Consider the following 14096-nt stretch of genomic DNA (forward strand, 5'->3'; position numbering starts at 1 on the left):
GCTTCATGGAGATCTCTTACAGTCCTTGTAAATATGGAGTCCCCAGAGATACAGCTAGCCAGCCCTCCCCATCCAGACCTGTTCAGCCAGATCTTGGTTTTTCTGAAGGAGAATCTTTTTTTTTTTTTTTTTTTGCAAGCTATCTACAAAGATACTTAATTATTTATCAGCACTTTATAAAAAGATGACAGGATTCTGATTACTAATCTGAGAAGTGGTAAGATGACAAGGCTGAACGGTACATACACTTTTATTCATAAAAAATAATGCTTTTTTTTCTGAGAAACTAGCTTTATAATTTTAGACCATAGTTAGTTCACACTTCCACTACTACACAGAGAGAAGATGAAGGGAATCATTCCCTCTCAGGGCCCTGTGATGGGTTTCTGAGGAGGAATACGTTTAAACTCTATCAGAGGGGCTGGCACTGTGGCCTAGTAGGTGAAGCTACCGCCTGCAGCGCCAGCATTCCATGTGGGTGCCAGTTCGAGTCCTGGCTGCTCCACTTCTGATCCAGCTCTCTGCTATGGCCTGGGAAAACAGTGGAAGATGGCCCAAGTGTTTGGGCTCCTGCATCCATGTGGGAGACCCAGAAGAAGCTCCTGGCCACTGGCTTCAGTTTGGCAAAGCTCCAGCCCTTGCAGCCATCTGGGGAGTGAACCAGAGGATGGAAGACCCCCACCCCCCCGCCTCTGTCTCTCTGCAACTTTGCCTTTCAAATAAATAAATAAATAAATCTTAAAAACCTTGCCAAGTTCCTTCAGCATCTATTTCTAGATTTATTTTTCCTAAAAGAAACTTTCTGAATTTTAGCTTTTCACATATTTCTTTAATGATTCTCATATCTATGAATTCTGAGGATCTATTTTATGGTTTTTTATTTGGGGGTATCTCTCCTTTGGCATATCTATAAATTACCTGTGTTATTATTTAAATAATTTTTATTAACTCTATTTGTTTTCCTTTTTACTCAAACATATTTACTTGTTAAAAAAAGTCTATATTATTCCCATGATTAGAAAATGAAGACTATTTACTATGATTAGACAGTAAATGTTAAGAGCAAACAATAATTATAATTTAAACATAATCTATGCATTATCCAAGATCACTGCATAAACCCCCTTGGGACACTGATCCTTTGTGGGAAAGATACCCTGGAACATGAATAAATCCAAAGATAACACATTAACTTCTCTATTTCCAACATTAACTAATCTATTTCCAACAATTTTCTAACTTCCTGGTCTCCATTTAATGTTGAATTCACGAAAGAAAAATATGCTCTATGGATTTTCTCATGAGTAGGAGTGATTTGGCAGGGATGAGTTTTATGAGAACTGCCAACTGTTGAGCCAGATCTTTAATTTTAAGAGGTAGTTGGGCAAGTGGCAAAGAGACATAAGAAGATTCTGAATGTCCCCTGACCAGGTACAGAAGTGGGAAAATTTATGCAATTTGCCAGAAGGTATGAATGTTTCAATTTTATGGAGGCATATTTGGAGATCTTCATAGGCCACCTCTCCCTAGGACAATGGTCTCCACTACCTCTGCAGTGAATAATAGTGGGAATTACCAGCTGTCTCATGCAATGTTCAGGAAGCAGTTTCTTGTGGCAGTCCTCAAATGAAAAAGGCATACCTCAGTGAACTAGTCATTTAGGGAGACATTCATATGTCTTTGGAAATCCTAACCCACAATATATTTCCAGGATGCTCTCAGGAGCACAATTTTTGATTGAATCAAAATTTCTATGTTAACAATAAAAACATTCTATTTCTATTGCCTAGAAGGTTTATGATGATGAAACATTAAATATATAGGCTTAACAATTTTTTTAAAAAAACTTAGCTGTATTCTTAATGACATCACACACAGAACAAAACATCAATCTGGATCACCTTGATTACTCCTTGGTGGAAGCATGTTTCTATTCCATCTAAGGTTCACTACAAAAGTTTTATTTCCTCCATGCACAACTCTTGATATAGACAATTAGACAATGGTGTCATGTGCCTTCAGCACAGTGTAGAACAGTCAATAAGGTCTGTTACTCTAATGGGCAATTCATACTATTGGTCAACTAAGGCATGATTAGATGGAACATTCAGTCAAGCAGGAAGAGGAGAGAAGCTAGAGATTGAGTTCACCAATGACTTAATCAATCATGCCTATACAATGAAGTTCCCATAAATGCTCCTAAATTATGGGGTTTGGAGAGCTTCTGGGTTCATGAACACATTCATGTTCCAAGAGGGTGGTGCACCAAGCTCTGCAGTGACAGAGGCTCCTGTACTGGGGGTGCTTCAAGATTGAGTTTGACATATCTCTTCAACTTGTTGCCAATTTATATCCTTTACAATAAACCAATAATAGTAAGTAAAGTACTGTCATGAGTTCTGTGAGCTGCCCTAGCAAATAATAAAATCTGAGGAGGATGTTGTGAGAACCCCCAATTCATAATCCATTGATAAGAAATATAGATAAACCTATGATTTGTCTGGTGTCTGAAGAGAGGGCAGAACTGTGGAACTGAGTCCTTAAGTCTATGGAGCCTGACACTAAATCTGGGTAGTTATGTCAGAATTGAATTGGATCATCAGACATCTAATTGGTGCTCAGAATTGGAAAGCTGGTTCTTGGTGTGAAAACCACTCTATATAATTGGTATCAGGAGTATAGTGAGTAAAAACAGTACTTACCCTGGGAATGACTGTAGGTAACAGAAAGGTGGAGCATTGATAGAAACAATCTCTAGAATATTTTAAAATCCTAACAACCATGCTCCCCTAACACTTTGTATGCATTTACAAAGGTTTACTCATATTCAGTAGGATATATAGTAGTGAATTGAAAAGTACTTATCCACATGGCAGTGCAAGGCCTAAGAAGAATAAGAAATAAATGAAAATCCTGATGAAAACCATTCCATTTCACTATGGACTTACCTCTATCTCTTGCTTGGCTATAGTTCATCCTGCAATCATCCCCATCTGCCAATGGACTCAAAAGGAGTTATGCCTGTCTGTACCCCAAGATACAAATTTGCTGACCTTGGACTCAACTGTGAATTCAGAAGAGGACCTGACTCAGCTCTGGTCCAACTCTACCTCAGTCCTAATGCCAGTCCTGCCAACCAAGGATTCAGTAAAAGGTACACCCTGCATACTCACAGTATCAGGCCTTACAACCCCTGGCCTAACTATGATTCCTGAAGTGGCCTTGTGATCTGTCCTCTGCTCTACTCTACACCTAGTTAGTCTTGCCTATCAAAGGACCCAGCAACATGTGTCCATGCCATTGGTAGGAGGTCTCCAAAGTGCCAGCTATAGACCCTAAAGAAGACTGTGACTTGGTCTAGTGTTTGGTCTTACTCTGCTGTTGTCCAACAGCAATCCTGCCTGCCCAAGGACCCAGCAAGAAACAGGCTAAGCTATGCCCATTATAAAAGGTCTCTCAAATCTGGCTTGACAATAGATTCTAAAGAAGCTCTGTGACATGGCTTTAGCCTTATCCCACTATAATCTGGAGGAAGTCCTGACTATCTAGGGATATGATGAAAGCCATGCCAGTTTGCATCTCTGGTGACAGGTTTGCCAAATTTGAATTCAACTGGGACCCTGAAGCATCCCTGTGATCTGGCTCTAGCCTCATTTTACCACAGACCAAAGGTAGTGTTGCCTTCTTAGAAATGTAGCAGAAACCTTTTGGGGGGACTAGTGGAAGACACACATATCCATTTCCTTCTTAACAGATCTGCATCTTCAGATTTAACTATGGAACAAAAAACAGCTCTGGAAAAAAACTTCCTGGATCCGGTCCTGCTTGACTATGGTCCCAGAGGCAGTTCTATCTTGTATCATTCCTGTCCCCTAGGGACTCACACCTGACTGTGGTCCCATAACAGGCCTGACAATAACAGATCCTCCTGAGGACTCAGCAGCAACCACATAAACCATCTCCAGACCTGCTTGACTGCAATCCTGGAACCTATCAGTTTATGAACCGTCAGGGAAAGGTTTATACTTGCAGAAACCAATTTGTAAAGTGGTGTTTCATACTTCAAATGCACAGAAATCAATACAAAATTAAATAGTTCATAGAGAATCAGACAAATGTAACACCACAAAAGGAAAACTAATAAAATTCCAGTTACTAACCCTAAAGAGATAGAGATCTATGATTTTTTTGACAAGAAATTTATTTTTAAGGAAGATTACTAAAGAAAACAGACATATCAGTGAAATCAGGAAAATAAAACATGAGCAAAGCTAGAAATTCCACAAAGATAGAAATCATAAAAACATACCAAACAAAACTTCTAGAGTTGACAAATATAATGAATGATGTGAAAAACACAATAGAGAATTGCAACAGCTGGCTTGGTGAAGCAGAAGAAAGGCTCTGCAAACTCAAAGGCAGATCACATTAATTTATCTATTCAGGGTGAAAAAGCAAAAAGAATGAATACAGGATTTTTGCGGCACACTCATGTAAAACAATAATATATTATAGACCTTCCAGACTGAGGAGAGAGAATCAGAAACCTTATTTAAAGAAATACTAGCTAAAATGTTCCCAAAGTTTTTTTTGGGAGGCATATGGACATACAGATCCATGAGCTCAGAGACCTCTAACAAGATATACCCCAAGAAGATAACAACAAGATGTGTTATAAATTATCAGAAGCCAAAGCAAAAAGCTATGAAAGCCACAAGAGAAAAGTGACTCCTTCATTAAAGGGAACCTCTGTGAGACTACAAGCAAATTCCTTGGGAGAAATCTGGAAGGTCAGGAAATAATGGTATGATATATTCAAACAGGTCCAAGGAGTGTGTGGCATGGAGAGATTGTTCCTGCTTGGGAGAAGAAGAGCGAACTGAATCCCAGTACAAGGTTCACTGAAGAAGTTCAGCTGGGCTGGGCAGTGCCATTATCTGTGGAGTGAATATTTGGAGCTTCCACTGCCAGGAGGTTTCTTCCACCCTTCCACCAAGCACCAGCAAAAAGCAAAATTCTATCTATGTGAAGACAACTGGAGAGGGAACTTGGGAGTTTAAAGCAGGGCCTACCATATTGAGGCTCAGCACCTGCTAAAGTCCAAAGGCCTCTACCATCCAGCTAGTGCTCACAGACTGAACCTCTAGACTTGCCCAGCATCAGATGAACACATGCACTCTGTTGGGTCAAACTTACTATGACACGTGTCACTGCCAGCATTGTGAGGGCTTATAGAGTACTTTCACGACTTTATGGGGCCTGTCGCTCCCCCTCTTCGCGGAGGAACGACACGGGACCCTGTGCTGTTCTTTCGTCTGCTCGGCCCTCCCCGGGTTTGCTGCTGGTTCTTCCCGGGTTGGCTACCGTCCCTTCCACCTCTGTGGAAGGGCGGTTCCCCCTGCCACCTTCCCCACTTCCGCGGGGGAGCGGCACACCGCCGGCCGGCTCTCTCGGGGGCTGCACAGGTGTTCCTTCAGATAGATGTTCCCCTTAGATGTTCCTGGTGCATGTTGTCTCTCTCCTCCTTTATAGTCCTCTTCCGCCAATCCCAACTCAGCTGCCCACACGCCGAGTACGCTGCTCTCCTCCAATCAGGAGCAGGATCAGCTCCTGGAGGTCATCACTCAAGTTGGCAAGAGGCAGCTGCGTAGAAGCTGTTTCCTCCTCTCCCAGCGCCATATTGTGGGAGAGCAGATGCATAGAATAAGTCTTAATTCCAGTAACTTAGTCTAGTCCGAGTTGCTCCCCACAGGGCCCAGGCACATGTGACCTGACTAGGGCCAATCTGTACAGCGAGAGGGCTCCCTTCTCTAACCTTGAGCAACAACAAGGGGCCAAGGGACTGCATATTGGAAATTAGTGCTGAGTTGAAAAAGCATGACGCTGAACACGTCCTAAAGGTTTCTATCCCTAGATTAGAGCCTGTGGTTGGAATCTTTAGTTGTGGCCCAATATCAAGTGGAGACCTACACCCTGGTGAGGCAGTCTTGCCTCAGCATATAGCACCATCAACTCTCGAAAGCCATCTACAAGACTGCACAGGGCCTCAGTTGTAATCCATCTAGGGTATGCCTGAGAAGCTGAGGGATTATCTCTACCACTCTTCCTACCACCTTGGGCAGACAGCAAAATCAGAGGACTGTTTGGAACTCATTGCCAAGCTGATAAAACCCAGCATTGAGCAGATACTAATAATCTGTGTTCCCATGCCACTGTCTGCAGACAGAGCCTGTGGACCTGCTTCAGAGCCTAGTGAAACTCCACGGTCCTGGTTGAATAGTTTATACCTCATACAGCATCACCAGAGGCTGATAGGTGCAGCATTGGACAGTGAGCCCACAGCATCAGCAGACATATCATAGCCTACCTCAGCAGCAGAATAGACTGCTTAGAATTTCCAGAAGCACAGCCATAAATTAAACCCAATTGCAAAAACTAATCTTTCACTGCACAGATAACATCATACTCCAACAAATATCAGGAACTTCCAGGGAACCAAGACCTCACCTAAAGAACAAATAAAGCACCAAAACCCAGCAATCTAAAAACTGAAATTTCCAAATGCTCAGATGAAGATGTCAAAATAGCTATTCTAAGTAAACTCAATGAAATCCAAGAGAGCACAAAGAAATGATTCAACATTTGATAGCAAGATCAGGTAATTAAGCAAAATCAAGCAGAAATTCTTCAATTGAAAAGACACTAAGTGAAATTAAAAACATGGTAGAAGGTATCAATAGCAGAATAGATCAAACAGAAGAAAGAAAATCAGTGAGCTTGAAGATAAGCTATTTGAAAATACACAGTTGGAGAAAAAAGAGACAAGAATCAAGAGGAATGAAGAAAGATTACAGAAAATAATGGGATAGCATGAAAAGAACAAATATTTGCATTACTGAGAATTTAAAGGGGCCCGAGAATGTCAAAGGAGTAGAAAACACATTCAAAGGATAATAACAGAAAATTTCCCAAATGTAGAGAAAGTTATAATGTGCCAGGTACAGGAAGGACAAAGGTCATCAGTCAGACCCAAGACAACCAAGTCTATCCCAAGACATACTATAGTCAAGCTCTCCAAGGTTAAAATAAATAGAGGATTCTCAAAGCTGCAAGAGAAAAGAAGCTAACAACACATGAAGGGGTCCCAATTTGTTTGACTGCAAACTTCTCAACAGAAATCTTATAGGCCAGGAGGAAGTGAGGTGAGACTCTTATGGTACTGAAGGGAAAAAAAATGATAGCTAAGAATACTGTACGAAGCAAAGCTCTCCTTCAGATATGAGGGAGGTATAAAGAGATTACCAGACAAACAAAAACTGAGAGGATTTATTACCACCAGACCTATGTCACAAGAAATGTTAAAGGGATTAACAAGAAGAGGAAAATATTGGAAAGTAGAAAACTCAGTGCTAAGAGTAACTATTCTAACAAATTTGCAATGGTACAATATTGTAAACATTGTATATAAATCACTTATGTCTTTACTGTGAATACTAAACAAAATGGTAATTACCACACTAATATGTTAAGAAGTAGGCAACACAGAAAAAGGTCAAATGTAACATCAAAAATTCAAAATATGCATAGGAATGGAGCACAAATGTAAAGTGCTTTATCAAGATTTCTTTAATTTTTGTTTGTCCCTCTCTACCTATTTTTGTAATCAATGCTAAGTTGTTATCACTTCAAGATATCTTGTTGTAGTCGAAAGAAGATTTTAGCAGCCTCACGGTAATCTTTGATACACAGATATACCAAAATATTAAGTGAGGAATCAAAGTACAGCACTAGAGAAAAATCACTCAACTACAAATGAAGATTATTATTTAGGGACAAAGAAAGAAAGGAACTACAATAAATATAGAAAACAAGTATCAAAATGGTGGCAGTAAGATCTTACCTAGCAATAATTACCTTAAATGCTAATGGACTAAATTCTCCAGTGAAAAGACACAAAGTGACAGAATGGATTAAAATGCAGGTCCCAACATCTGACTTCTGGAGTGCAGGGTGAAGCCTCTACCTGCAATGCTGACATCCAATATGGGCACCAGTTCGTGTTCCAGATGCTGCACTTTTGATCTAGCTCCCTGCTAATGGCCTAGGGAAAGCAGCAGAAGATAGTCCAAGTGTTTGGACCCCTGCTACCCATGTGTGAGATCTGTATAAGGTTTCTGGCTTCAGCCTGGCCCAATCTTGGCCATTGCAGCCATCTGGGGAGTGAACCAGGAAATGGAAGAGCTCTCTCTGGTGCTCTCTCTCTCCCTCTCTCTCTGTAACTCTGACTTACAATAAATAAATAATTTTTTTTAAAATTCCAACTATATGCTGCTTATAAAAAAACTCATCTCATCTCTAAGGATACACAGAGACTAAAAGCAAAGGAATAGAGCAAGATATCCCAAGAAAATGGAACCAAAAGGAAAGAAGGACCATACATACTTGTACAATATGGAATAGATTTTAAATCAAAAGTATTAAAAAGTCATTATATAATGATAAAAGGTTTAGTACAACTAGAGGAACTAACATTTGTAAATGTTTATGAACCCAATACTGGAGGACCCAAATATATAAAGCAAATATTAATGTATTATTAATATTAATTAATAATAAACCTAATGGGAGAGATAGACTTCAATACAATAATAGTAGAGGATTTTAACAATCCCCTTTCAGAAATGGACAGATCACCTAGACAGAAAATCAACAAAGAAACAGCAGAGTTAAATTACACTGTAGATCAATTGGAATGAACAGTCATCTACAGAACTTCCCAAATAGCTGCAAACAATACATTTTTCTTTCTTTTTTAGAGGTTACTATGAACAACTATACAGCAACTAAATCTATAATCTTGAAGAAATGAACAAGTTCTTAAATATATACACTCTTTTCTATATATTCTATCAACTTATGAATATATAAACAGACTATAACAAATAATGATATAGAATCACTAATAAAACTCTCCCATCAAAGAAAAGCTCAGGATCAGTTGGCTTCACTGTTGAATTCTTCCAAACATTTGGAGGAACAATACCAATCCTTCTTCTTAAATTATTTTTTAAACAAAATAGAAGAGGAGGGAGTTCTTCCAAATTCCTTCTATGAGGCCAGCATTACTTCAAACACACTACCCAAAGCTATCTACACATTCAATGCAATTTCTATCAAGATACCAATATCATTTTAATGAAAATACAAAAAAAAAAGTATAAAATTCACGTGGAACTACACTAGATCTTAAATTGCCAAAATAATCTTGAGTAAGAACAATGTTAGAAGCACCATACTTCATGTCAAAATTTATTAATAGCTACAGTAATCAGTAGTATAATGGTTTATAAATAGATATATAGACCAGTGGAGAAGAACAGAGAACCCAGAAGTAACTCAATGCATATATGGTTAATTGGCATTTGAGAAGGACACCAAAACACAAAATACATAAGGAGTAGTCTCTTCAATAAATGGTATTTGGAAAATTAGATATCTACATGCAGAAGAATGAAACTGAACTTTTATATCACACCATATTAAAAAATCAACTCAAAATGGATTAAAGACTTAAACACAAGACCCAAAAGTATAAAATGAATGAAATAAAATTTAGAGAAAACTTTCCTGACACTTACGTGAAAATAATTTTTTGGATATAACACCAAAAGTATAGGCAACACATGCAAAAATAGACATATAGGTACTATGGGATACTAAAACAGTTCAGCACAGCAAACAATTCACAGAAGGAAAAGGTAATCTATGAAAATAGGAAAATGCATTTTCAAGCCATAAATGTGATAATGGGCCAATATTTAAAACACATAAAATACTCAATTCAATAGGAAAGCACCTACAAATAAATTAAAAGATGAGCAAAAGACCTAAGTGGACATTTCTCAAAAGAAGACATGTGAACATGACTAATCATCAGGGAAATGCAAGCCATAACTACAATGAGGTAACTTAGGATGACTATTTTTTAAAAATAATAAGGTAGATATTTGGTCTAGTAATTAAGGTGCTGGTTGGAATCCCTGCATCCCATTATCAGAGTGCCTGGGTTTAAGTCTTGGCTTCTCTCTCTCTTCCAGCCTCCTGCCAATATACATCCCGGGAGGCAGCAAATGATGGTTAAAGTAGTTGGATCACTGCCACCCATGTAGAAGACCTGGAATGAGTTGCCATCTCCCAGATTTGGTGTGGCCCAGTCCTGGCTAGTGTTAGCACTTGAGTGAACCAGACAATGACAGCGCTCTATCTCTGTCTTTCTCTCATTTTACTGTATAAGTAGAAAAATAAATTTCAAAAATCTAAAATGATAATAGATAACAATCATGGAAAACTGAATGTTCCTCAAATGATTAAAAATAGAATGACTATATGATCCAATAATTCCACTACTGATTATGAACTCAGTATGTTTAAGAGATATCTGCACACCCAAGTTCATTGAAACGTTATTCAAAATAGTGATGATAATGTAAACAAACTAAGGGTCCATCAGTGAGTGAACAGACAGCAAAAAGTGGTATACTTAACTTACACAATGGCATATTATTGATTTCAAATAAGAAGGAAATCTTGCATTTTATAAAACACAGATGAAGTTACAGGACACTATGCCAAGTGAAATAAGCCAGTCATAGTGGTGATCTCACTTATATGTGGATCCTTCAATAGTCAAACTCAGAAAAGCAGTGAGTAGAATGGTAGCTGTCTGCACCAAGGGGCGAGGGAAAGGGTCAAAGTGTACAAAGGCTCAGTTACGGGGAATGATTAAATTCTGGAGACCTAATGTATGGCATTATTAACTGTGATTAATAATACTGTATTGTGTACTTGAAATTTGTTGAGAGTCGATATCAAGTATTCTCAATCCAACAAAAAAAATCATAACTGTGTAGTGATACATGTGATAATTAGCCTGATTATGCTAATCATTTCACAATATGCATTTATCAAAACACCATGATGTACACTTTAAATATATACAATCTTTAGTTTTCAAGTGTATCTCAACAAAGCTGGTGAAAAAAAAAAGTTCCCCTTTACCTCTTTCCAGTCAATCTTCCTACACAAACAGTTTTCTTATTTCTATCACCATACATTAGTTAAGAATGTTACTGAGCCACATATAAATTATTTTACTCTGAATATAAAAATAAATAAACAAACAAATAACATTCCTGAACGATTCTGACACATCTCAAACATGAGCATAACAAATGCAATTAGAGTGATACCAAGAAAAAGGAAAAGGCCTGGGGAAACATGAAAGTTTTCCTAGAGAAGGGGTTTGTGCTGTGTATTAAGTGGACAAGACTGGCTAGGCAAACATAGTCCAAAAACACAGAGGTTAAAAGGGCATTTTTCAAAGAATAAGGTTTCTCTGGCTGGTATGGAGAATAGAGTTATAGAGCTCTATGTGGCACAACTCCAAGGAGCATCATTGACACTGTGTTATATGGTTGCATCCTGGAAATTACTTCATCATGTGTAGAGTATCCTTGAAATTCTACAGTGAGGCATCACTAAAAGGATGACTCTAGAAAAACTAGGTTGGCTCTGAATTATGAAGAACTTCTAACGTTACAGCTGAATTTTCCCAGGTTGGTGGTTAGAAATGTATGCGAAGTTTATAGTGTCCTAGGAAGTTGCATGAACAACTGGTATTCTATACATATTCAGATATCAGTGGACTTCAATCTCTAGGAAGAGACACAGGTAGAATATTATTGGCTTCCAATAAGGACATCTTGTTATTTAACACGTCATGGATGATATTAGTGATAAACCTAAGTATACATGGAAGATGGAAAAGCAAAGAGAAGAGCTTTGAGCCCAGAATTATTATCAAGAAAGACATATTTATGGAAGAAGAGAGATACATCAATAGTTTTCTGACTTCCAATTAAATGACTCATAACATGGGTGCTGATGTAAGAAACATAGCAGTTAGAAGAGTCAGTTGAGGTCATTTTAGGTCTATTGTATTTGAGATGAAAGCAAATCATGCTAGTAGAAATACATTTGGAAATGTGATTAGAACTTGTGAAAGTCCTAAGGGCAAGAGATTTTGGAGATCTTCCAAACTTCAGGAAGAGTTAAAGTCATTGGGAACTTGGCATAGGTCTTGTTCCAGTGATTTAAGGGGGTGGAAGGAGGGTGGGATATGTCTGAGACTACAATGAAATCCTTGTCCATGCTGTAGTTCTTTTAATGCAATATGTAAATCCATCCTGAACTAGAGCATCTGCCACCTTCACAAGGAATTGTTCTCAATATAGATAGCTATTTCCTCATGCAAACAGCTCATGCATGAGTATTAATAATATTTACAAAATTAAGAAAAAAATTTCTTTAAGAAACAGTGATGCATAAAACACCTTGGGGCTAGCGCTGTGGCATAGTAGGCTAAGCCTCTGCCTGCGGCGTCAGCATACAATATGGGCGCGGGTTCATGTTCCAGCTTGCTCCTCTTCTGATCCAGCTCTCTGTGCATGGCTTGGGAAAGCAGTGGAAGATGGCCCAAGTACTTGGGTCCCTGCACCCACATGCAAGGCCTAGAAGAAACTTCTGGCTCCTGGCTTCAGACTGGCCCAGCTCCAGCCACTGCAGCCAATTCAGGAGTGAACCAGCAGATGGAAGACCTTTCTCTCTGTCTCTCCCTCTCTCTGTCTGTAACTCTACCTCTCGAATAAATAAATAAAATCTTAGGAAAAAAGCCCTGCAAAGTGCAATACTAAATAAAGAAATGCTAAATCAGATGGTGGAATACCATGATTCTTGAGTTCTTTCATGTTACAGCAATTACTGCAAAAACTCAGTCTCAGTAGAGAATCATTGAAAATCAGCATCAAAACTGTTTTAACAATATTATAACTTTATATACTTCTACACATATTTTTGTCTTAAAAATTGTATTTAAATTATATAATAATAATATATAAAATCAGGGGGAAATGATCCCTAAGTCCCTGTAATTATATTTATATTTATTCTTTTATACTATTGTGATCATTGGATGCATACAATTATGTATCCTTATTTTTGTCTCTCAATATTTATTTTTTTATATGTTCCATGATGGCTGTCATAGCTGTTTGTTTAAAGTGCAGTATGAATGAATGGTTCATAACTGATTGAGCCAAATTACCATTTATTGGATTTTAGCTTAGTTCCACTTTTTAAAAATAAATAATGCCTTATTCAATGTTTTTGTGCTTATTTTTCTATATTTTGAACTATTTTTGTGGGTTAGGTTGGCAGAAATGGAATTAATAGATCAAAGTAAAATTTTTTATGGTTCTTATTACGTGTATCAGGATTCATCTCCCAAATTTCATCCTGATTTTCCTAAGCACCAGCATTATATAAGTCTTACTTTACAGCACCTTTGATAACAGTGCATATTATAATTTTTCAGTTGATAATTTAGTAAGTATAAGAACTGTTTAAGTTTTCTAAATATCTTTTTTAGCTAAGACATTTTCTTTAGTAGCTTTGATAACGTGTGTTGCATAGAAGCCATTATTTTCCTTCATAAAAGCAATAAAATACATGCATTTCTATTTAAAATTCTAATCAGAACAGTGTTAGATTTAGTGTATACTTTTGGAGGTGTTTTTTGGCATTTTTAAAATATATTTTTTTTTCTTATTCATTTTAGAGAGAGAGAAAGAGAAAATCCCACCTGTTGATTCAGACAGAAGGCTGAAGCTGGGATCTGGAAACTCAACCCGTATCTCCCACATGGGTGGCAGGAACTCAACTACTTGAGCCAACACCACTGCCTGTCAGCTTCTACCTTAGCCAGAAGCTGGAGTCAGAAATTGAACCTGGTACTCAGATGTGAAATGCAGGTGTCCCAATCAGTTGGCCAAATGTCCACCTCTTGTGACATGTTTTGACTCTTTCAATGTATTTATTCATCTTTTGTTGAACACTTACTATATGCCGTCCCATGCTGCATACACTGGAATACAAAGAGTAATAGACAAGGGGAAAGGCATTATCGGCACAATAGCCAGTATCTGCAAAGGAATGTGGGTTTACAACAAAAATGAAGTTTTTATAGAACTACAATTGCT

Source organism: Oryctolagus cuniculus, chromosome 4, assembly GCF_964237555.1.
Source record: "Oryctolagus cuniculus chromosome 4, mOryCun1.1, whole genome shotgun sequence".
NCBI lineage: Eukaryota > Metazoa > Chordata > Mammalia > Lagomorpha > Leporidae > Oryctolagus > Oryctolagus cuniculus.